The sequence below is a fragment of the Artemia franciscana genome, chromosome 6, assembly GCF_032884065.1.
Source record: "Artemia franciscana chromosome 6, ASM3288406v1, whole genome shotgun sequence".
Lineage (NCBI taxonomy): Eukaryota > Metazoa > Arthropoda > Branchiopoda > Anostraca > Artemiidae > Artemia > Artemia franciscana.
In genome coordinates this window covers 3,049,720-3,074,043 of record NC_088868.1, presented here as the reverse complement: position 1 = coordinate 3,074,043, position 24,324 = coordinate 3,049,720, and the positions used below count along the sequence as shown (strand labels likewise).

Below are 24,324 nucleotides of genomic sequence, written 5' to 3'. Positions count from 1 at the left end.
AGATATAAATGGGGCAGCTGTATTGCCAAAAATCTTTCACATATCACATGTTCGGTCCATTTTGGCAGTTTTCTAAAATCACATGGAGGGCGGGGGCAAATATAAGATATGAGAAAAAGGTAAGAATTTTTACCCGAGGGACCTTCCTCTATGAAGGTTCCCATTCAGTGAAATCTGTTAAGATGGGGACAGTGAGTATGTTGTCCGTCTTATATTTTTTTCCCTACCCCTTAATTCAGAAAATATTTTCTTGGGTAATTTTATTGACAAATGTCTATTTTGGTATTTTATCAAAAACCTTGAAAACAAAAAATTAGTCCGGCCGTAGATTTTGAAAAAAATACATTTTGCCCTTTCCCAACTGTCAAGAATGTAAGCCAATTTCTCATTTTGAATTGTAGATGAATGCCGTCCATTTACATGGTTGCAGCGGTAGCAGCAGCCTAGTGAAGAGTGAGCTCCAGCCCATGTTAACCAAAAGTCGAAAAACGCGTTTTGAAAAAAAATACCTGGTGAAAAAATTGTCATTTGACACTGACTCTGGAATGGTAGGTATTTTTTCGGTTTGTCTTAAAAGTAAAAGTTTATTGCGAAAAGAAATTTATGGTGATTTAAAAAAAGGCCTGAAACCTCTAAGAAATGGCGTCAGATGAAAATGAAAAGTGCACCATTGGAATCAACATGGTCCAAAACCTCATTGAGGGAAATTACAGTCTCCTTCTTTGAACAACAAGGAAAATTACTTTTTTGTATGGGTAGCACTGATTTTTCCTCTGTTTTTTGTTTTGTTTTTTTATTGTAATTTTTTTCAGCAAGCCTAGCGGACTACCATAGCGTCATAGAGAGATGTTTAATCGCTTTTTCAAAAGATTTTGCTCATATTTAAGTGCTTTTTTTTTATAAATTCCGTCATCTGCAAGCTCCAAATGGCACTGAAAATGGCACTTTCGGTGTTGTGTCTCAAGTAGCTAAGCTGGGGCTATTGGGCATGCAGAATTTAAAAGAGTGATGTTTAATGGTTCATTTGAAATCTACTGCTCATAAATAAGTGCTTTTCCATCAATGTTACCATTCGTAAGTTGGATATAGCACTGAAAACAACACTTTTGGTGCCAGTTCCAAAGCGGAAAAGCCGTGAAGTATAAAACAGGCACTATTGTAATAGTTATATTCCAGAACCCTTATGTAGAGGTTTAAAAGAGCCCCTCCTATACACCCCCTCCCAGCCCCCTTAGTAAGTTTCATAAATCGTCTGCTCATCAGTAAGATACTGAAACATTTGCCTGCAACCACACCATCGTATATAGGTATTTAATGCCTCAATTAAAAGCTATTGCTTATATTTGCTAGGTTTTTTTTTTTTTTACAAATTCCTCCATCTATTAGATTTCATAGATTTCAATGTTAACTAGTTTCTGAGGAGAATTCGCAATGAACTCTTTATCATAGTTGTAGCAATAGCTGCAAGCTAGCAAAGAGCAAGCCACCGCCCATAGTAAATAAAATTTTAAAAATGTTAAAATGGTCTTTTTCTCTTCTTTTTTACAGGCCTAGCGGGTTACTAGAACGTCATAGAGAGATGCTTAAGAGCTCATTCAAAAGCTATTTATTATATGTACGTTATATGTATCATTCTGCAAATGCCATATTCAACGTTATTATATGCATCATCTGCAAGTGCCATATGGCGCGAAAAAAGGCTCTTTTTATGCTGTTTTTCTAGAGGTGGAGCTAACGGGCTACTAGAACGTCTTAGATATATTTTTGATAACTCATATAAAAATTATTTCTCATATCTACGTTCTTCCTATAAATTTTACCAACTGCATGTTTCAAATGACACTAAAACAGAACTTCTCGTACCATGTCTTAAGTGAAAAACCTGGGGCTGGTGGGCTACCAGAACTTCTTATAGGGATATTTAATGGCTCATTTGAAAACATTTGCTCAATATCCACGCGATTTTTATCTATTCTACCATTCGTAAGTGAGATATAGAACTGAAAACAACAGCGTTGCTGCCACTTCTTAGTGGAAAATCTTGGAACCATAAAACGGCATCATTGTAATAATTATGGTCCAAAACCCTTAAATGGGGGTTTGCAAAAACACCTCCCGCATCTTCCTCCTCAAGGCCCCCTTAATAAGCCACGCAATTAAACTCCTACAAGCACCAATATATTAAATTACATTATTAGAAGCGTGGTTCAGTTAGTACATTGCTGGACTTCAAAATAAATTTGAAATTTGGAGGTTTATAAGCACCCCTTACATATACTCCCCCTCCATACCCTCTTAGTTAGTTCCATAAATCACCTACTCATCAAACAGTTCGTGGTAACGAACTGTAGTAAGGAGCGACTCGGCTCAATAGTAACCAAAACTCTAAAAAACGGAATTTTGATGCTAATCGTTACATCAAAAGAATTGAATTTTAATGTTGATTTGAAATATTTAAGTTTCATCATGTTTAGTATTACCTATCAGAAGTTACGAGCCTGGGAAAATTTGCTTTGTTTTAGAAAATAGGGGAAAAACCCCCTAAAAGTCATAAAATCTTAACGGAAATCACATCATCAGATTCAGCGTATCAGAGAACCCTTTAGTAGACGTTTCAAGCTCCTATCTACAAAAATGTGGAATTTTGTATTTTTTGTCAGAAGCCAGATCACGGATGCGTGGTTAGTTGTTTGTTTGTGTTTTTTGTTGTTTTTTCCCCCAGGGATGATCGTATCAACCCAGTGGTCCTAGAAAGTCGCGAGAGGGCTCATTCTAACGGAAATTAAAAGTTCTAGTTCCCTTTTTAAGTTACCAAAAAAATTGGAGGGCACCTAGACCCCCTTCCATGCTCATGTTCTCAAAGTCACCAGATCAAAATTTTGAGATAGCCATTCTGTTCAACTTAGTTGAAAACCTAACAACTATGTCTTTGGAGACGACTTCATCCCCCACAGTCCCCGGGGGAGGGGCTGCAAGGTACAAACTTTGACCATTGTTTACATACAGTAATGGTTATTATTCAGTTCAATTCAGTTCGTTTACTAACAAAAACAAATCATACACTGTAAACTAACTACACCCTAAGAGAGCACTGCCCGTAACGGGTGACAGTATTTATTTAATCATCAAGAAAAGAAATATAAGGTAAGAAAAGAAAAGAAGAAGAAGGGAAAAGAAAAGAAAACAAACGTAAATTAATAAAACAAAACATAGAGAATTATCGGTACAAGAAATTAGGATCTAATTCAATATTTTCCAATAAGAAGCTTTTAATCTTACTTTTGAACTCTGGTAGGCTATTAGCATTTCTCAACGTATTTGGCAAATAATTCCATATTTTCGATCCGCTAAATTTGATTGAAAAACCAGATGATGTGAGACGTCTCGTTTCTGTAACTAGTTGTGATGCATGTCGAGTGTCATGTTGGTGAATTTCATCATTCCTTCGAAAAGCCGACATAAACGAATAAGGTGCGGTATTTGTGCTTACTTTATATAAAGTTTCGCCAATATTTTTTTCTCAAAGTCGAGCCACATTTAATATCTTAAGTTTTATTAAAAACGCCTTCACACTCTGACGAGGCTCAAGCTTGCAAATTGCACGCATAGCTTTATTCTGAAGAATTTGAACTTGCTTCCATTCTGACTTATAATTTGAAGCCCAAATGCTTGTTCCATATAAAAGATATGAGGGGAATAGACTGAAATATAGGATCAGTAACATTTTATGGGGAAAAATAAATTTCAGTCTATGGAGAATACCAACAGCTCTTGACAGCTTCATACAAAGAAATTTAATGTGGATTGTCCAATCCAGCTTTTCATCAATTATTATACCTAAATATTTAATGTGGTCAACTCGTTCAATTTCTTCGTGGTCTGCCGTATTTATCTTGCTGTTGTAAACTGGATCATTTCCATGTTTAAAAATGATATACTTTGTCTTTTTTGTATTAAGGGACAGCAACCGCTCTTCGAAGAATTCATTTGCTGCCTGGAGGCAAACTTCAGCGTTTGTAGTTAGTTGCTCACCGTTTTTATGTGTTTGAATGATGGGAAGACTTAGAGTGCGGTACTGGATTCGCTCTCTTTGGGGGAGCTAGGGGGTGGGGTTCAGTGCTTTGGCGAGTTTGGCGCTTCTGGACGTGCTATGGCGATGAAAATTGGTAGGCGTGTTAGAAAGCTGCATAAATTGACTTGATAAAGTCGTTTTCCCTGATTCAACCATCTTTTGGGCTAAAGGAAGAGGAAAAATTAGAAAAAATGAGGTATTTATAACTTACGAGTGGGTGATCGGATCTTATTGAATTTTGATATTTACAAGGACATCGTGACTCAAAGCTCTTATTTTAAATCCCGACCGGCATTAAGCCTCTGATTTTCCTTTTAAATAAATCTATTGATTCTTAAAATTTTGTTAGAGCTCATACCATATGAGCTCTTGGCTCTTCTGGCCTCGTCAAAAGTGCTATATGAGCTCTTAGCTCTTGCTTGTTTTATTGATTGTTTGATAACAGCCAGAAATCATTTCTTATGCCAAACTGGCTAATCATGACAAAACGAAAGAATTGTTAATATGAGAGACCGTAAATAAGAGAGAGCGAGGATAATACCAGCAAGTAAAGAATAAAAGAAAACTATGTAAATATTTCAGTCGACACCTTTACTTGACCGGCTTTAAAAGGTAAAAAAAAATTAATACAGGTGAAAGCTTGAAAAAATACACCATACTAAAATAATTTTCAAGTTACTGTTTACAAAATTTAGGCAAAAACAAGTTATGGTGATATGCTTCACCTATTTTGAGGGCATTTTGAAAAGTTTAAGGCAGTAGATATTGGCATTATTAGGGCAGTGGAGTGTAGCCTCATAATAATGGATTTTGATTCTTATAGGCTTTTTTTCCAAGTGAATATTCTAATAGGTTAGCCGTCACACTCTTCCCAACCTAGGTTAGGATTAAACAAAGTTCCTTCTTTTGTGATGGTCTCCTTAGGAAATTATTCTACGAATCATTTAAAATTTGAAAATGCCTGAACTCGAGGTGGCAGCATTGCTCAAGAAGGCCATCTAAAATCGGGGGAATCCCGACCTTAGGTGAGCTTAAATACCCTTTTCATCGCGTTGACTCGTCAATTGAATAATTCCATTATACTATTAGATGACAGGTATCTCTATGGAGATCTTTAGTAGTATTGAAAATAAATTTTATTTCATGAAGAAATTGTTTATTTTGAATTTCTGCGTTTTTCTATGTGAGCTAGGGATTCTTTTTAGTAAATTCAATGTCAATTTTTAATTATTTTTATGCCTTTTAGGTGAGGTATGTTTTAACCTGGGATCCATTGTTTGTGTTTAAATCAACCCAAAACACGTGACAAATCCTTAAAAATTTGTATGATTATGAACCTGTAATTACAAAAAATAAAACAAAATTGCAGTTTATTATCCTTTTTTTAGGCTAATCGGTCATTTTCGAACAGAATACTATGTTCGCTTCCATTAAATGTCACAATTGGCATTGGATGAATCATTTTGCATTTTATGGCCATCTACAGTCTCTCATTTGGTCTTAAAAATCCTTGAATCATCATATATAACACCAAAGCTGTCTTCGCAGCTTATAATTTACTTTTTAATTTTCTGAATATTTAACTTACATTGCATCTCAAGCGGAGTAAAAACTTTGAGTTCCTTCATTTAAAGTCTCTTAAGCCAGTGCCCTTGTCAGAAATGTGGAAAAAACAATTTCAATACCTGTTCAGCATTTTAAGAGTCAAAGGTGATCAGAAAACAAAAGTCCCCCTTCACCCTCTATCTCCTTAAATTCACTCGGCCGAAAATTTGAGACAACCACTCCGCTAATAATAGCCCAAAGATTATAGATAGTGCCTTTGAGGTTGACAAATATTAAGAGTCCGGGACAAGGGCTTTAAGTCATGCTTGGGGACGTATTAGGTTCTTTTGAAAGGGTTGCCACGTAAGCTTTCTAGTATACTCATTCGATTTTAAATTGGAATTTCTGTTTCTCTTTTAGAGAGTCAAAAGTGATTAGAGGACAGCTAGACCCCCCCCCACTCCCTTTTTTCTCAAATCGCTCGTATAAACATTTTGATATAGGTATTGTGTTCAAAATTGCCCATAGATCATAATGCAGTGCCACCGAGGTTAAGAAAACCCTGCAAAGTCTAGGATAATAGGTTTTAACTTATAACCAGGGTGCTTATAAGGCTTGATAGAAGGGATGGTCTCACAAATCTTAGAGGGCGCTAATGTGATTGGTAATTAAAAGTTCTAGCTCAATTTATAAGACTCAAGAGCAACCAGATGGTAGCCAGAACCCCCCCCCCGCCACTCTTTTTTCTTCAGTATTTGCGAACGAAATTTTGAGTGTGTCGTTAGTGGTAAAATGATCCAAATGTCAAATAACTATCAATTTTATTTCCCACTAAACGTTCCTTCCTAATATAATAACTGTATTAACTTCGGAGGAGGCTCACTTGATTGTACATCGAACAGTAAATGGGTAACCAGTCCCCCTTCCCTTCTTCAACCCGTTTTTTCCCAAAACATCCTATCAAAATTTGAAAATAACCAATGTGTTCAAAATAGTCCAAAGATTTAGGTTCGGGAACATGCAAGGTTCATATTAAAAAAGTGTCCGTATAAACTTAGAAAGATACTAATTTCTTTGGAAATTGGTAGTTTTCCCTTTTAAGGAGTCAAAAGTAATCGGATGGCAAATATGCTTTTCACCACCCACCCTTCCCCCAGATGCAGTCTCTTCCCCAAATGAATCAGATTGCAATTTTGAAATAATCATTTTGTCCAAAATCATCCAATGATAATATAGCAATGCTTCCAGGGTTGACACAACCCCACAGAACCTGTAGGTATGGGTTTTAAGTTATATCCAAGGAGCATATAAGGTTTGATAGAAGGATTGAAAGAATCTTCAAAGAGGTTCATTTGATAGGAAATTAAAAGTTCTAGGTCTATTTCCAAAAGTCAAAAGTAATCGGACGGCAACAAGTCATCCCTAACACACCCATTTTTCTTAACACCTTTGATTAAAATTTTGAGTTGGCCATTTTACTGATAATGGTCGAAATGTCGAATAACTACTGCTTTGAATTTGACCCCCCCCCCCCTCAGCCCTCAGTGGAAGTGCTATAAGCTCTGGTAGTTGCCCATCGTCAGCATATAAGGTTTTTACAGAAGGTAAGGTTGTATAAGCTTTTAAGGAGGCTCCTTCCATTGGAAATCGAAACTTCTTGAGCTCTTTTTAAGAGTCAAAAGTGATCAAAAGGAAATCATTCTTCGCCCTATTCCTGAAATGCTTCCTATCAAAATTTTGAAATAGCCAGCCCTCCTTCCCTATCCTCTTTTACCCAGAGGTATCAAGCCAAAATTTTGAGGAATTTTCTTCAGTTGGGTGTTTTCTGGGTTAATATTTTGGGGAAGGGGGGAAGGGTAGGGTAGACACCAGCTCCCAAAGCAGTAATTAATTGCAACTGATTAAACTTTAGAGGTTACAATAAAAGGGGGAATAAAAAGGGCTATTTTCTGTGTATGTTGGGGAGGGGGTATTGCTCTGGGATAATTTCCACGGGATATTTTACGAGGTATTTTACTTCACTAGATAGGCTGAGTACCTACTGAGTTGCCTTCTCATTGAGGGCCCTTTCCAGGCCACTCAGCACGTCTTGCTGAATGCCGGATAGGGGATAGCGAAGTGCCGGATAGGGGAAGATCTTATAGATACATAGGATAACTCCCATAAAGAGAGGTGCTGACTAAGGGGGACCTAGCCCCTGGTGGTCCATAAATTGAAACTGGAGTACCTTTACCTGGGGGCCATAAATAAAGGCGGAAAAGGAAGAAGGCTCCTCTAATACAAACTGAGCAGGGCCCATCGGCTTGTGGACAAGTCACTTTAGATGCAAAGCTTCTTCCAGCGATGGTTTAAATTGTATGATACTGCAGGATACCATCGTGGGAGGATCCTCTCCAAGAGGACAACTGCAAAATAAGGTGGAAGATCCAAATTCGGACAACGTCCACTGCATGCTGGGTAGGCCTGTTGAGTTCCAGCCCAAAAGTCAGCGACGGGCGTCCCTGCCACGAACCAAGCCAAAGAAGCCGGTTGGGAGTTGGCCTAGAAAATTACCCCTGTAAAACAAGGACCGTTAACGATACGTCAACGATAAGCCTTGGATCTGAACCTCAAAATCTGATGGCAACCCATGCAAGGCCCTGAACAAGACAACCAAACTGTCTAAAATCGGCCAAAGAAATATTAGAACCATGTCAACACTGTCAAAAACAGAGCAAGTCCTTCGCAAATGCGAGAAGATTGAACTTGGCATAGGCGCCATTTGGCAAGCAAGGTGGAAAGGCTGCAGCGAAAGGAAAATCAGCGACGACTTGGCTATGTCTAAAGTCTTATGCAGAAGAAAAGATGGAAGTCCCCATGCTCGAGTTGTAGCAATATTAGGTCCAAATGCAACAAAGGCTCTCTACTCATAGAAACTGGTCAATGAAAGAATACTGTATGTAAGATTTGTTTCTAACCACGCCAAATTGTCAATGATCGTGTGCTATGGACCGACAAATTATGCTGATGACACCTTTAGAAATGAGTTCTACGACAATCCCCGGTCTGTGATCGATTCAATCCCACTCCAAGACCTCACCTATATCGCAGTTGACCTTAAAGCAAAGGTTGGCCAAGACAGATTCTACTGCCTTGGAGTGATGGGCCACCATGGACTTGGCACCATAACCGAAAATGGAGCTCGACTTTTCTGCTTCACAAAGGGGAATGATTTGCTGATCAGCGGAGAGCTCTTTGAGGATAAAGACATCAACACATTCACTTTGACATCCCTGGACGGCACTGTCAAAACCAAATCGACCATTTCTTGATCCAAAAGAGATGGCAAACAAGCCTAAGAGGGGCTCGAAGCTTCCAAAGCACCGATGCTGGTTAAGACCACAAACTAGTAGTCACCATACTGAAATTGAACCTGAAGTCTAATAGTTAGAAGCTGAAGACAGACATACTCAAAAGCTTTGAAGTGAACAAACTAAGGGACAAAGGCATTCGTTTGGCTTCAATCTGTCCAATAAATTTGAATCCCTATATGACCTACCAGAAGACGTCAAAGAAGATTGGGAGACATCAGCAAAAACTACACAGATGCAGCAAAAGAAACCCACGGGTTCAGAAAGCCGGATAAGCAACATTAGATATCTACAAAGACCTGGGATCTCATAGAAAGGTGAAAGAAACTCAAGTAGAGCTCATTCGGGAAAAATAATCACTCAGAGGTGACCAAGAGCTTTGCCTATAAAGAAGCTGATATAAATCTAAAGAAAAGTGCCAGATCTGACTAACGGCAAAACATGAACAAAAAGGCCAGAAAAGCCGAAGAAGCAGTGACTGTGGAGACACACGAACCATATATTGCCTTACCAAAAAATAGTAGGCAAGTCAAGGATCCAAGAATGCCTCTTAAAAGATGAAGATGGAAGGTACCTTACAGATGTTGAAGAACAAAAGGAACGGTGGGTGAGTTATTTCAAAGACCTATTTAATCGCCTAACGCCACCAGCACCACCAGATATACCAGACCAACTTCTGTTCACTCTTCACATTAGTGATGAAAAGCGGATAACTGACGAGTTACTCTCAGCAGCTAAGAGACTAAAGACTGGGAAGGCCCCTGGTAGAGACTGCATTTCATCAGAAATGATCAAATTCAGCCTACATCGAGCCCTGGCCATCTGGCTATCCTTCCACTCGCTCCTCTGGCAGACCGCAAAATTCCCCAAAGACTGGAGAGCAGGAGCCTTTGACACACTCTTCAAGAAAAGAGACACTAAAGAATTCAGCAATTATAGAAGAATCAATCATCTCTCGATCCCTGCAATGCTCTTCACAACGATAATATTAGGAAAAGTCCCAGCTGTCCTTGATCCTCACTTCCATACGCTCCATGCTGAAAGTACCTAACAAATGGAGACAGTGCTTATATATATTATTTGTGGACTTCGAAACGGCGTTTGATTCAGTAGATCGTCAAACCCTGTGGAGAGCAAACGTAAAATTAGAACTGAATATCTGTGGGCTGCTTGAAATAATTGTAGTAACCTTGTCATTAATTGTGTTGCGATGTACTCCTTTAAATAGCTAGCAAAGCAACTGGAGGACTTTTGTAAAAATTATAACGTCTATTAACCAGCTATGTGTCAACTGACTATCCTCCTTACTGCAAAAAAATCAATTTTTTTTAACTTCTTATACAGGGTTCAGTGACTTGATTGTTATCACTTTGCCTCCTTTTCTATTTTAATTTTATCTATTTTTATAGTAAATACTTTAGCAATTAAGAATAAAATAAAAAATTCCAAACAATGTAAAAACAAATACAAGTTAAAATTTTGCATCATTTTTTATTAATAATAAAAGATCTTATTCATTCATAATGGAAAAAATTTCAATCTTAATAAGATTCTTCCCAGCCAAAGAGGATTATTGTCGGCAAACCGTTTAGGACCAAATGAAAAGCAGGTCGTCCTAGAATTGGACGGGGGAATATCATAAAGAAAAATTTGACAAGTAGAGCTGTGTTGGCCTCAAGCACCTAAATATTCAGGGTTTCTATTAAATTCAGTTCATTTTCGAAATTCTCAAAAAAATATTTATCATTTATTTGTAAGTTTTTTTCTCCTTTAACAGCAAACCCTATTTAGACAAGCTCCCCATCGTCAAATACTAAAAATTTTAAAGACTTTTATCCAAAACATAGACCATGTCAAATTTTATAGCTTTTTCCTTATATTCCAAATTCCCCACTTGTATACCCAAAATTATCATCAAAATCAAGTTATTTTTAAAGTAAATCTGGAAAACTAGAAAAAATTCCTTAAAGTTCCTTAAGTTTTGCTTTATAGTGCAACTTCTGGTATGAGAAAGTAGTGAATATTTGAAAATTTGAAAACGTTGCTTCGACGGAAGATAGCAAATGAAACAAAAAGGCAAGATCAATAGATGTGTTTTGGAAACAAAATAAACTTTGTATTGAACTTATGATATATTTTGCTCGTGGGTTTTCTTGTGTCGCATCCTCGCTACCTTGCAGATTTCAGAAAACACAAAAATCAAGAAGACAGGAGAGAGTATTACTACTCATTGATAAAAAGTGATTTTCGTGTTAAAAAATACTAATCCAAAACGTTGGAACAAGGTTCAAGAATAATTTGGTAACAAAATAATAACTAGTGCTATTTTTTTTCTCATGTTGTGCTTTAGTTTTTGAACTTTACTTATTAAGAAGCCAAAGCATCAGCTACAGCTGATGAATGTGAAAACAAATTTTTTCTGTGATTTTATACACTCATTTCTTATGAGTTCCCACTGTATTTGTCCTTTTTTTGTGCCAAAAAAATAAATTAGGTTCTACTCTTCCTGGCGTTGAAATTTCAAAAATTTCAGTCAGCTAGAATCTTCAAACTCTCTTATTGCCAAGTTTGGTTTAAGACGTCATATTGCAATATTGAAAAATGAGTATATGTTAGCAAAAATTCAAATCGAAGCAGCCTGTGCTTGCCAGGAAAATTTTTGGATTTTTTACTGTTACAAAAAGATTTCTTCACGATTTTTTACCGACTATAACAGATTTTTCATTTTCTAGTGTGAAAACACGTCTTCACTTGCATAAAGAGGGTCGCATAGAGGATCCTATGTCAGGAACGGGTAGCATAGAATTATGGCAGTATTGGAATAAAAACAGACAATTAGAAATTAATCAAAATAAATCGTTTTTTAATCAAGAAGATAATGAGCTTTTATAAATTTTGTTGGCTTCAAGGAGTACTTCAAGCAATAATCTCTAAAAAAAATCATTTTATATTAAACATTAGTTCTTTTTTCATTACTTCTTTCAAGTCATCTTAAGAACTGGAATAATTTTAGCGTACTTATCGGTCATATAATAGACACTCGATAAGTGAAGTTTGATTAATGCTAATGAAATCAAACAAAATATGATAAATATATAATAGTTTAGAAACAAATTTGGGCTATATATTTGCTCATTAGGGGATGGGGGTTTAAATATATTAAATTGCTGTATTTAATATATGCTATGCTTTACCCGCCACCCATCCCCCTAATTTGTAAATATATAGCCCAAACTTTTGATAAAGCAAATGAAATAAAACTAACCGTTTATTATCCCATCTGATCTTCGCCATCCAAAGGAATTACAGTATAAAGAAGTTACTAGACCAGTTTCTTGTGTTGAAATGTTATAGTGTCTATTATATAACCGATAACTTCAAATTTTAGTTATAGTTTCTGTCAAAATTTGAAGAACTAAGCACATTGTCCAACATCTGCACATTTCTTGATTTCCAAACACGAGGAAATAGGCCTTAGATTTCATGCAGAGCCATTTGGACTCTGCTTGAACTCAGACTTTGTAGAGAGATATTCAGCTTCTCAAATTTTGTCATATAGTCTTGCAGAGTCACTTTGTCATGGCACTTCCAGAGAATCCGACTTACTTTTTGTGAACAAAGACGGGAAAAACTGCTGGTTCCTTTTCTTTTGCATCCCAGCCACCTTTCTTTTTTTCTCTTCTGTTTTGATTTTAAGAATTTTATCTTGAATGAAATTTAACAGGTTCACCTACTGGTCTGACAGGATTAAACAACGCCAGAATCAATCAAGTTTTGGGTTTTGTGGATGTCATTAACCTTAAAATATGCTGTTTAAACAGCATTTACAAGCAAAGGTCACTTTTAGACACCTTGGTACATCATAACGAATCTACCCCGGATATTGTTTCCTAACGCCAGATTTTGCCATTCCACGGGACGGAAAAATGTAAACCGAAAACTGGTGAAGATTGCACGTCTCGGAAGCTGCCAAAAGAAAGGCAAATAATAAGAGGGTTAAACAAATTTAACAGCTTTTCTAATATTCATAATTAAGCATAGGTATTCATACAAAAATTCATCAAAATTCTCACTTTTTGATTGATTGCTTGATGATATAACATTAATCTGGAGAATTAGGTAAATTTCAACTATGTGTTGCCAGTCCACGCAAAAGGCAATCCTCTAAAATGAGCATGACTTAAAATGATTACAATGGTCAATAGCGGTGTGCCTATATCTTCAATATATGTGGTGAAAACCCTCTGGGGGTTCGGAGCCGGTAACTCACTGCAGCTTCCATGCCAAAATCTTTTCAGCAAGGTTGCCAATTTACTGCCATCTAACGATAGGCATTGAAGCATGATAGTTTATGAAGGCTAATAAAGGTAATTTCTAAGCACAATGATCCATTTAACATATTTCAAAAGTATAGACATGAGGCTACTAAAACCTTTGGAGCCTACGACATGTATGCATGGTTCGTTCTTTATATAGTCATAAGGAATTCTTTTGTGAAACCCCTCAGAGTGGCTGCCACGATGAGAGATAATTAACGAATCATTTTGGATGCCCTGAGGGTCTCTGGATGCCCATGAGTATGTAATTTCTAAGGTGAAATAAATGGGTACAGAAAATTTGCAGAGCCCTTCATTTCAAATTGGTCTGTTGCCGCCGTCAAACACAAACAGAAAAAAAAATAAAAGCATGACAATGCGTAGAAAGCCAAAAAAAGTAGTATCGCTGAGTGACAGTGAGTTTCTAGGTTTATTTGCTCTTCGAGATCTGGATTTAAAGTAGCACAGAAGGGAAAAGTGTATCACGTTGGTGGATATTTGATTCGCTTCTGCTTCGGATCTGAGTAGGAGTATTTGTCTCTACTGCCGTTTTTTTTCAAATTTATTAAATTTTTGTTCATGGGATTTTAAAAATATAAAATTGCCTTTCTATTTTAGAAAAGCAAACTTGTTATTGAGAAGGAAAAAAAATCCTAATAAGTTTCTGTTAGAAGTTTAATTTTTCTTCTGTAGCTGAATTTAAAGTCACTCTAAAAAAACGTCTTTGTTTGGTCAAATATTTGGTTCGCTTTTTTAACAAATCAGAGTAGGGGAATTTATAAACAGCTGGCAAAATTTTCCATTGAATAAATCAATTTTTTGTGTCTAAAAAATCATAAAAATGTGCTGTTTGAAGTCTTTTTCAGAGAAGTATTCAAAAACGTTTTTTTGGGAATTTCTTTTGTGAGACTTTCCATCTTTTCCACTTTCCCTTGTGGTACTTGTCTTCTATTTGTCTCACATTCATATTATACCACTCTCGTAATTGAACTAAGCTCTATTCTAATAGTCCCAGGTATTGTGCTGTTCATTTGCTCATAATTTTGAATGCATTTTGACTCTCTAAGATTTAATCTGTTGTACTAAGCTTTTAATATACATGATTTATTGAAACATTATTCATGATTTTTATAAAATTGATTCGTTTGTGGGTTCGCTAATTCATATTGATAAATAGCATTGGTATTAGCAAACCACATAAAGCCGAAACAAAAATTATAGGTAGGGGAATAGTGCTTTCTGAGTAAAGATACCGGATAAGTCAAAGTATTACCAGAGATTGTCTAACATTATATTATGTAATATTCCCCACTTTCTAAATAGCGACTGTATTTTAAATTTTTTTAACGTATTCAAAAATAAAGTTAGAATTATTAACTTATCTACTTAGCATTGTATGACAAGGAATATCCAAGAAATTTTAACAGTTCTTGCAAATTAATGCAGCAGAAACTTTAAATAAATAAAAAACTGTCACGTATGGTAATTGGAAGGGAAATTTTGACTCCTAGAGTTTGAAAATTACCTTTCCCTTGGTCTATTTGTTTAAGAAAACGAATCCTATAAAAATTACACAAAATTTGTTCTTGTGCAAATTAGGGTATAGGGGTATACATTTCCAAAGGGTTTACACTGACTATCGGCTTTGTGTCTATAATTCCCTTCACAGCCAAAACCCGATCTCCTACTGCTGCATGAGGAAACTGATGACAATTGAAAAAGGGAATGGGTTAGTACAGCTTATACGTGCGCGCAAAATTTGCAAATTGTGAAAAAAATATACGTATTTTGATTAAATTCACTTTATCCTACTTACAGTAGACATTTTGTACAATATGCTTATACAGAGATATATGTCTCACAAGTAGTGCTGGTGTTACATAAAATGCGACTAATGCCAACAATAATCCTCGTTACATTTACGTCAATTCTGTTTTTGGAACTGGTTAAAGGAGATATCTAGAAAAGTGAAAATAGTAAGAAGTCATGGTATTGTGCATGGAGGCAGTTCTACATTTATGGGCTATTATGTAATCTGGAATGTAAGGAATATTATGTTGTCATTGCTTATTAGACATTCCAATGACAAATAGGAGAATTTGAGTTTCAATTAAATACCACAAATAAAATCAGAACTATTGCATAATTCCTCGAGCGGATCCCCTCTATCAAATTTCATAACCAAACTACAACTGAATTGACCTATCTAGATATAGTACAAAAACCATTATAAGAAGCACTAATTTTCATTTTCTTTTTCAGTTATCTCTTTTTAATTCAGGAAAATAGATTTACTGCATATTTACCTTTTTGTTCTTCAGTTATTCGATTTCTGTCTTATTTGCAAATGTAAAGGGTATATTCATTTACACTTTTGAAAGTTTAAAAAAATGAGAATCTAATCTTGAACGGATAGATTTTACGAAGTAAAAGCACCTTAAATTATCATGGAAAATTTGACCTGAGAAAATTTGGCGAAACAAGAAGAATAGGACATCGTTAAATTAACGTTTTTCCTGACAGTTTCAGATGCCTACCCTTATCTGCTCTTGAGCTACTACACATATGCCATTTTGACAACCATGATGCACCTAGTTTCTTTTGATTTCCCCTGGTTTTTTTTTATTTGAATTACAACATTCCCTTGATATTATCTGAAAACTTGAGCTTAATGCCGTTGCCATTCCAGAGATATTACAAATGCTCCCTTCTTACGAACGAGATGCACTTAGTGTCTTTTGTTTTTTATGTCATTTTTTTTTATCTCCAGTCTAGCCAAACTAGATAATTAAACGATAGAATTCTCCGAGACACATACTGCAGCATTCATATTGAAATGAAATCCAAGATAAGGTGGGGTTTATCCACCTCCCCCTCCAAAGTTCTAAATATACACGAGAACATGCACTTTTCGAATTAGGATTTCAAATTTTCATGTCAAACATCGAGAAGACGAAACCTAAAATTGTACTAACTATCAAAAACAACAAATTAAAGTTCTCTGTCAGAAAGAATGCTTTAATGTGACCGAATGCTATCTAGATCTGCTGTTTTCTCTAAATTTAGCGACGGTTTTCCATGCAAAATAACGTACTTTGTGATAATTTAGCCTGTATGTACATTTGAAGGAAAAAATGACCTTTGGAAGATTGAGCACAACACCTGTGGTCCATGGTGAAAAAAAACAAAAACAAATTGAGAATCAATTTACATTGCTTATTTTTAAAGTAACAAAATAATGTAATGAATAATTTTGTTGGCTTAGGGAATAGGCCAATTAAAATTGAAAATGGTAATCCAAACGCATGGCAAGAAAATTCACAAAACCAATTAAATAGAAAATACAATATTTTTTATAGTGATGCTATAAAACTGTGCAAGTTAACTTACAGGTAGCTAAGCGAGTTTCAATATTAAAACATTCTCTACTTTTCTAAAAAATTTTGATTGTTAGGAATTTATAAAAAACGACATTTTTGACAACGGCAGTGACGACATTGGTACTAAAAAGGAAAATGAATGCCGTCTACTTTCTGAATAAGATATTTTTGTTAAGACCTCTGTTCATGATGCTTCTACGTGTCTACTTTTTTGTTTTAACTCAAGTAGATAAATTAATCTCAAATTATTGACCTACCAACTGCAGAAGCTGCTGATGTGATGGTTGGCAATTTTGTTCATCAGAATTATTCCAGCAGTCATTTTGTCCATCACATAACCAGCTAGGAAGAATGCATACTGTTGAATTAACAAAATTCATTAGCTCACTTGGATTTACGTTGGCAGACACAGAATTAGCTTAACAATCAACAGGGGCAAAATCAAACATTTAGCAACACGTAACCACTACTACTACTAACAAGTCACCTGCGCAAAAAATTACTCAAGATGAGAAGCGTCTAAGGCCACATCAGCTATTCAGGTATATTCACTCCAACAGCCTCCAAGATTCTTAGCCCAAATCTTGACAAAAAAGGTCCTTGTCTTTTTGGAATGTAAATTTCAAACAAGTATAGCTTTTTCATATACAATATATGACTAACGAACGAATTGCCGAACTCCCCCTGAGGACTGTGGGGAAGTCAGCATCCTCAAGGAAATGATTACTAGATTTTTCAACAATACTGAACAAAATAACACTCTTAAAATTTTGTGTTATGGGGAATGAAGGGTTTAGAGGGAGGAAGCTGGTTGCCTTCTATTCACTTTGGTCTCTTAAAAAAGGACACTTAAATTTCAGACTTCCAATCAAATCAACCCAATCCGAAATTTATACGACAGCCCGTTCCATAAAAGCCTTATATGCCTCGGGCATAGCTTACAATCATTGACACTGGGCTCTGGCAGGTTTTGTGCACCCTGGAGACATTGTTATATGCTATAACATTGTTATATCTGGTACTAAAAAGGGGCTCTCCTCCCCTGTTTATTGTTTTATTGCTTGAAATTGTTTATTGTTTGAAAAAGTAGAGTTGTGAGAAACAGTCAAACTTTAGCGTAAAGAGCGGGGCGTTAAGGAGGGGACAGTTCCTTTGATATACGGACTAATTTCTGATCGTTTTAAGTTTTAATATAACTCCTTACTTTCAGTTGAAAAAACTTGTTTTTTAAAACTGAAAGTAAGATTTTAGCTCACTTAATACTGGTTTTGATTTTATCTCACTGTATATGAATAATTAAAACAAAATTTTCATATTAATTTGTTCTTGCTAAATGGCTTTCTCAAAGTTTTGATCGGACAATTTTGAGAGAAAAGAGGTGGGGAGGGGGCATAGTTCCCCTCCAATTTATTTGGTTACTTAAAAAGGCCACTAAAACTTTCAGTTTTATTTATGACCGTTTTTATAAGTAACAAATATACGTAACTTACAAATTAACTTACATATCGAACGCCCATATTTGTATATTTTTATTACGTATATCAGAGGGTTCGCCCCCTTATCAATACCTTCCCTTTTACACTATAGTTTGAATTTTGTTTGCCAATTCTTTAAGAATTACCCCTGAATCATAAAGGCCGTTTAATTAGAAGAATTAACTCTTTTGAAATTACTAAAAACACTTTAGCGTAAAGAGCGAGGTATTGAGGAGGGGACGAACTCCTTTATATACGTAATAATTTCTGTTCGTTTTAAGTTTTAAGGTTGCTCCTTACTTTAAGTTAAAAAACTTTTTAAATAACGTTTTTTTAAATAATACTGAAAAATCCAGCGCTCCATTCATGAAAATTCTCTTCCCCCATGATAAATTCCTCCTTGGAAGGATCCTCTCACGTAATCCCCCCCTACCGACCCCTCACCATTACAAAAATCCTCCCTGAACATGTCCGTAAACTCCCCAATAACCAATACTATATATGAACAATGGGCTAAGTTCATAACTTACAGCCCTTCTCGCAAGGGCTGTGGGGGATTAGGTTTTGCTCAAAGACATAGTTATTACATTTTTCGACTATGCTGAACAAAAGGCTATCTGAAAATTCTGATCTAGTAATTTTTGAAAATAACTGAGCGTGGGAGGGGTCTAGGTGCCCTCATTTTTTTTGGTCAATTAGAAAAGGGCGCTAGAACTTTTAATTTTCATTAAAATGAGCCCTCTTGCGACGTTCTAGGACCACTTGCTCGATACAATTATCCCTGAAAAAAAAGAAATAAATACGTATCTGTGATCTTTCTACTGGCAAAAATACAAAATTCCATTATTTTGCAGATAGAAGCCTCTACGGTAGGGTTCTCTGATACGTTGAATCTGATGGTGTAATTTTCATGAGAATTCTATGAATTTAGGGGGTGTTTCTTTCTTTTTTGAAAATAAGGGAATTTTTGCAGGCCCATAACTTTTAATGGGTAAGACTCAACTTGATAAAACCTATATATTTAAAATAGACATAAAATGCAATTCTTTTGATGCAACTATTTTTCAAAGTTACGATTTCTATTGAGCCGGGTTGCTCCTTACTGCAGTTCGTTACCATGAACTGTTTGATTCTTATCGGTCAGTCATAGCGTTTGGAGTGTATATCTGATGTTTAGCATTGCTCAACTCATCAAAAAATACTCAAAACATTGCCATTTTCCTGCGTTATTTTCTGTTTTATCCACAGGAGTGGCCATGTGACATTATGTTACTCTTTGGAAAAAAGTTATGAGTTTTATTTTTGTTCATCGGTTTTTAAGGTAATACTTTTACAATTATAGTACTTTTTTAAAAGCTTAAGTTGCCACTGATTCAGTTCAAAAAGTGAGATCTTACTTTACTGTTTTTACTAATTCAAGATGGTGGGGAAGCGGTGTTTATCCATCCTCTTGCGACAAACTGGAAAATACCTTCCCTAATTCCCTTGATTTTCGAAAGAAAGGTGAAAACACCACCTTAAGTCACGGAGAATACCCTAGCCCTTCCCTCCCCAAGAAATTTACCCTCACCCTCTATATAGCCCCCTCCCCCCCCCAAAAAAAAAATGTATTTAAAATGTTGGATACGGCCCTTGAGGCAAAGATTCTTAGACTTATAGCTTTTATGTGTCAGCTTAAATCTGGCAATACACCTTAAAATAGATTGTCTTGATGCCTATGTTTTTCGATAAAACTTTTCTATCATTTTCGGTTAATATTTTCTCAGGGTGCTCCTTACCTACAGTTAGTTTTTGTTACCACGACACGGGTGTTCTAAGGTTCTTAGATCATTCAGGAAGATGTATCAGAAAATTGTTCATGCATTAGAGCAAACCTGATGCTGTGGATATATCAATTAAGATGAAACTTAAATAAGTCAAAGAGTTCATTAAGTTAATTAATAATAGAACTTTGACAATAAAATGCAAACAGAAACTAAATTGAAAACAAATTTAAATGCAAAGAAGCTTTTCAGACGCTGAATAAAACCAAGGAGAAAAAGTATGTCGGACATTCCCCGGTGAGTGTGAAATTTCTTTTTCTAGCAGTTAACTCTCGATGTGAGTGACATATTTTATATTGATCATTAACAGATATTTATGCAAAAGGTACGATGAATTTTGCTTCCAGATGGTATAAGCATAAACAATGACTTTAAGACATGTTAAAGTCATATTTCTTTTGGAACACAATCAAAGTGAGGGGGGATATCCCCCTATATTTTTTGCTTCTTCCCTTAGATTTTGAAAGTTACTTTGTTTATGGAATTCTCTAATAAGTATTTTTAGATGTCAATTCTCTAATAAATCTTAGTTTTCAGTTGAGTGGTAGTTTTATATAAAGTTCGGTCTTCTAACATGTCTTTCGTCTAAAAGCACACACAAAGTCTCTGCCAGCTATTTGTTTTCAGCAAGATATATCGGTAAATTCATTTTGCATATAGTTAGGAACTACGTGTCGGCCTTTCAGGGGGGGTCTCAGTCAGTTTCAGTAGTGTGTAACTGTCACAGCAGAGATTATCAAATTATGTAAATGTATCTGATGGGTAATCTAACTGTATAATTGTTTTTTTCTGTTTTTGTTTGTTTCCTATACTATAAAACGTGATGTTTGCATAATTCTAAATGAAGAAAATCACGATGAGATATTGGTGACTTCAAACAGTTAAATTTTGTGTTATTGTCGAAGAAAAAGTGACCAAGGCCTGGCTTGGTATTTGACGTTTCTTCAATTCTTTTGGTGTAATTGTAAGGCATTATTACCATAGTAATAAGCACTGGATCTCTGTTTCTGAAACTAGCAAATTTGCTAAGTTAAAGAAATAAAACAATAGCGACAAGATCTGTCAAACGCTAGATGGAACTAGTGATATTTTTTGACGCTAGGACAAATCTTCAGTCCCCATTTCCGCTGTTTCTAGAAATTTTTATTTGATCACTAATTAGGCTACTATTTATTTTTCTGCCCGGATAATCCTCTCAATAGTTTCTATATAAAACACTGAATTATGTCTTCTTGCTTACTTTTTGTACCCTACAGTTTCAAAGCAACTGGATACCCTGTGGTTAATTTTGCCCATTTTAATTTTCGTTTCGTTTTTAGTACTTTAATTTTGTTCGATTTCTCGGTTAGATGTTTTTCAAGTTCTGTTCGAGTTTTTCGTTGCGAAACAGTCTTAGTGGTGAATTGTCCAACAATGAAAAAACTTTGTTTTTTGCCCTTGAAGCGGTGGTGGGATTGAATTTTCCTGTCCAGGCACGTACGCAGGAATTTTTTCGGGGGGGGACACAAATCCTTCAAATCCCTTATTCTGTGAGAGGTATCAGGAAATTATGTGAAAGTAAAACAAATCGTGGGATTTTGGGTTGGGGGTGCATCCCCTACGTACGTGCCAGTCCATGTCTCCCATTCACCATTTTGGAATCGTGTTTCATCTGTTTAAAAATGATTCGCTAATCGCCATACCAAAGCACAATGTTATGAGGCAAGCACGGTGTTAAAGATGTTGGAGGGTCATTTACTTAAAACAATAAGGAGCTTTTTAAAAGTGCTAAAAACATTAGCCTGAAGATTGAAGTGTTAAAAAGGAGTCAACCCCCTTCAAATACGTAATAATTTCTGTTCATTTTAATGTTTAATGTTGCTCCCTACTTTAGGTTGAAAAAACTTGTTCTTTTTTAAATTTAATCTTCCCTAAGGCACGATAAGCAACTTCACAAATTATTATTTTAAAATTGTTCAATCCATCTTCTATATTGTTAAATTTGAAACTCCCCAGTCTGTCATTCAACTGGTTCTGAAAATTTTAGTTCTAATTCTCATCCTGGAGTCCACCAACGTAATAGCCTCCTGGAACTTGTTACCCTTCTAAACATAGCTTTAAATTAACCCTATAAACTCTACGATCGCGATCATTACTTTAATATTAATAACAACACTCCTATATATCCTAGCATCTTGTACTGATCCTCCCAGTTTTTGGTTTACAAAAACCTAATCTATAAGGCTAGCTGCTTATAGGGTTACCATCATGTGAATATCCTTTTAACTTTAGTGTTGTTTTGTGACAAAATACTATATTTTATATTACTAGATTTTTATACATACTGAATTGCAGCGGTCTGTAAATATCACTGTTTTCTGTTGCTATATGTAATTTACTTAGGCTAAGATAGCATCTATTCCTATTTTAACCAACATTTTCTTCACATAAATTATGTACTTTTTCAGGCGCAGAATTCTCACCGTAATACAAAAGAAGCGCAACATAAAATAATGAAGAACAATGTCTATAATACCTTGCAGTTGGATGCTATTTAGGAGAGAAGAGGAGACTCAAAAAAACCCAAGTTGATACCAATGGCTAATGACGAAATTGGATACAAGGTAGTAGACATTAATCTGTAAAATACATTTGTATAATTTCTCGGATAACGGCTGAGGAATATTGGGTCTCTTGGATATAAGCACGGGGATGAAGTTTTTTGGAAATTTGATTGAAGGCTGAATTAAATGTTTTTGACTGGCAATTATTTATTTCTATTTTACCATGTTATGTAGAGCAGTTAGCATCGTTCTGTGCTATTCTCCCTTTAAAGAGTTTTTTTTTCTGGATTTATGCTAGGGACTAGGCAGAGACTACCGATATCGGCGTGACAGGTGTTTAACAAATATTTCTTATTTATAATTTTTTAATAAGGAAATTTTTCTTACTTAGAGACTCAGGGTAAATTTGCGCAAACTATTCTTGAGTTTAATTCTAATATCGATAAAGGGCGAATTCACCGTTTATCCTTGAGTTAACTGATGCTATGTGATTTAAAGACCCCCTCTGTCTAACGGATAGAAATCTCAAAAGGTGCCCATTAAAACTAAAATGTAAAGCAACTAGTATAATAGTTCTTGCGAATTGGCAATTACTAGCGTAATCGTTTATGTGAACTCGCTCTTTGTCTTTCAGTCAGTAAAATTGTATATTCAATAAAAGGAATTTCGTTTTGCGGTTAGAAATTTAAAGGAGAATTTTAAGAAGGGGAATTGAAAGGGGACAAAAACTAAGTTTGTTACATTAGTGGCAATTTTAAAATTTGATAGTCCATAAGTTAGAGCTGAATAATGTAACTTTGCTTACGGTTCAAATTTTCAACTATTAAAATTTCCCTTTTACTAAAAAGAACATTTAAGCAAATGCAAACGCCATCAAATGTAAACGGTACGATAAAATTTATTTTAAAACTTTTCTAAAAAGTTGTCTAGAAAATCCAATCCAAGTCATTTAAATTAAAAAAATAAAAATAAAATAAGAAATGACTCCAGGATTTTTTTAGGGGGGGGGGGGGTAAAACGGCTTTTCAAAACGCATCAAAAATTTGTCTAAAATTATACTAGTTGCTTTTGTACGAGTAGTACCAGGATTCAGACCCGATAAGCCCCTTCATCTGGCCTTGCAAATAAGTAAAAAGAGATCTCAAGATGATCATACATTTTTTGTTGATTGAAAAACGGGTTTTATGATTTTTGTTTGTTCTTTGGTGTCTGTTGGGAAACTTGTTTCCCAACAATTTCCCATTCGCAACATCATAGCATAAGCTAAGTTTGTTACATTATTAAAAATTTTACAATTTGAGAGCGGATTTGTTCTTTTATCGATAGTCGATCAGCTAGAGCAGAATAATGTAACTTTACTTGCAGTTAAAATTGTCAATACCTCGCTCTTTACACTAGATTTCGAGTTTTGTTCCAATTCCTTGAGAATGACCCCTGAATCACAAAGGCCGTTTAATTAGAATAAATAGCTCTTTTGAAATTACTGAAAATACTTTAGCGTAAAGAGTGAGGTATTTAGGAGGGGACCAACCCCCTTTTATGCCTAACAATTTATGTTTGTTTTAAGTTTTAATGTTGTTTCTTACTTTCAGTTGAAAAAACTTTTTTTTCAGTTTAATTTCTGATTGTTTTTTTTTCAAAGTAATTCCAGAAAATCCAGTGCTCCCTTCATGGAAATTCTCTTCTCTCATGATAAATTCCTTTATGGAGAGATCCTCCCTCGTATCCCCCTCCCCTGATGAAATAAGCGCGGGAGGGAGCTGGTTTTCCTTCATTTTTGTTGTCACTTAAAAGGGCGCTAGAACTTTTAAACTCTGTTA

At 35.4% G+C, this 24,324-nt stretch overlaps 2 long non-coding RNA genes across 2 annotated transcripts in view; one reads left to right on the top strand and one right to left on the bottom strand.

Moving 5' to 3' along the window:
- Positions 1-3,060: 3,060 nt before the first annotated feature.
- On the bottom strand, positions 3,061-22,439 carry LOC136027918 (uncharacterized). Its single transcript, XR_010617696.1, has 3 exons — positions 22,401-22,439; positions 12,233-12,933; positions 3,061-4,236 (listed from the first exon to the last, which is right to left on the bottom strand). It is a non-coding gene; the product is annotated as an uncharacterized LOC136027918 (long non-coding RNA).
- Positions 3,405-24,324, top strand: part of LOC136027917 (uncharacterized) — a 29,784-nt gene continuing 8,864 nt past the window's right edge. The window contains exons 1-2 of the long non-coding RNA XR_010617695.1: positions 3,405-3,471; positions 22,409-22,564. This is a non-coding gene — a long non-coding RNA (uncharacterized LOC136027917). The remainder of the gene's footprint in view (positions 3,472-22,408; positions 22,565-24,324) is intronic.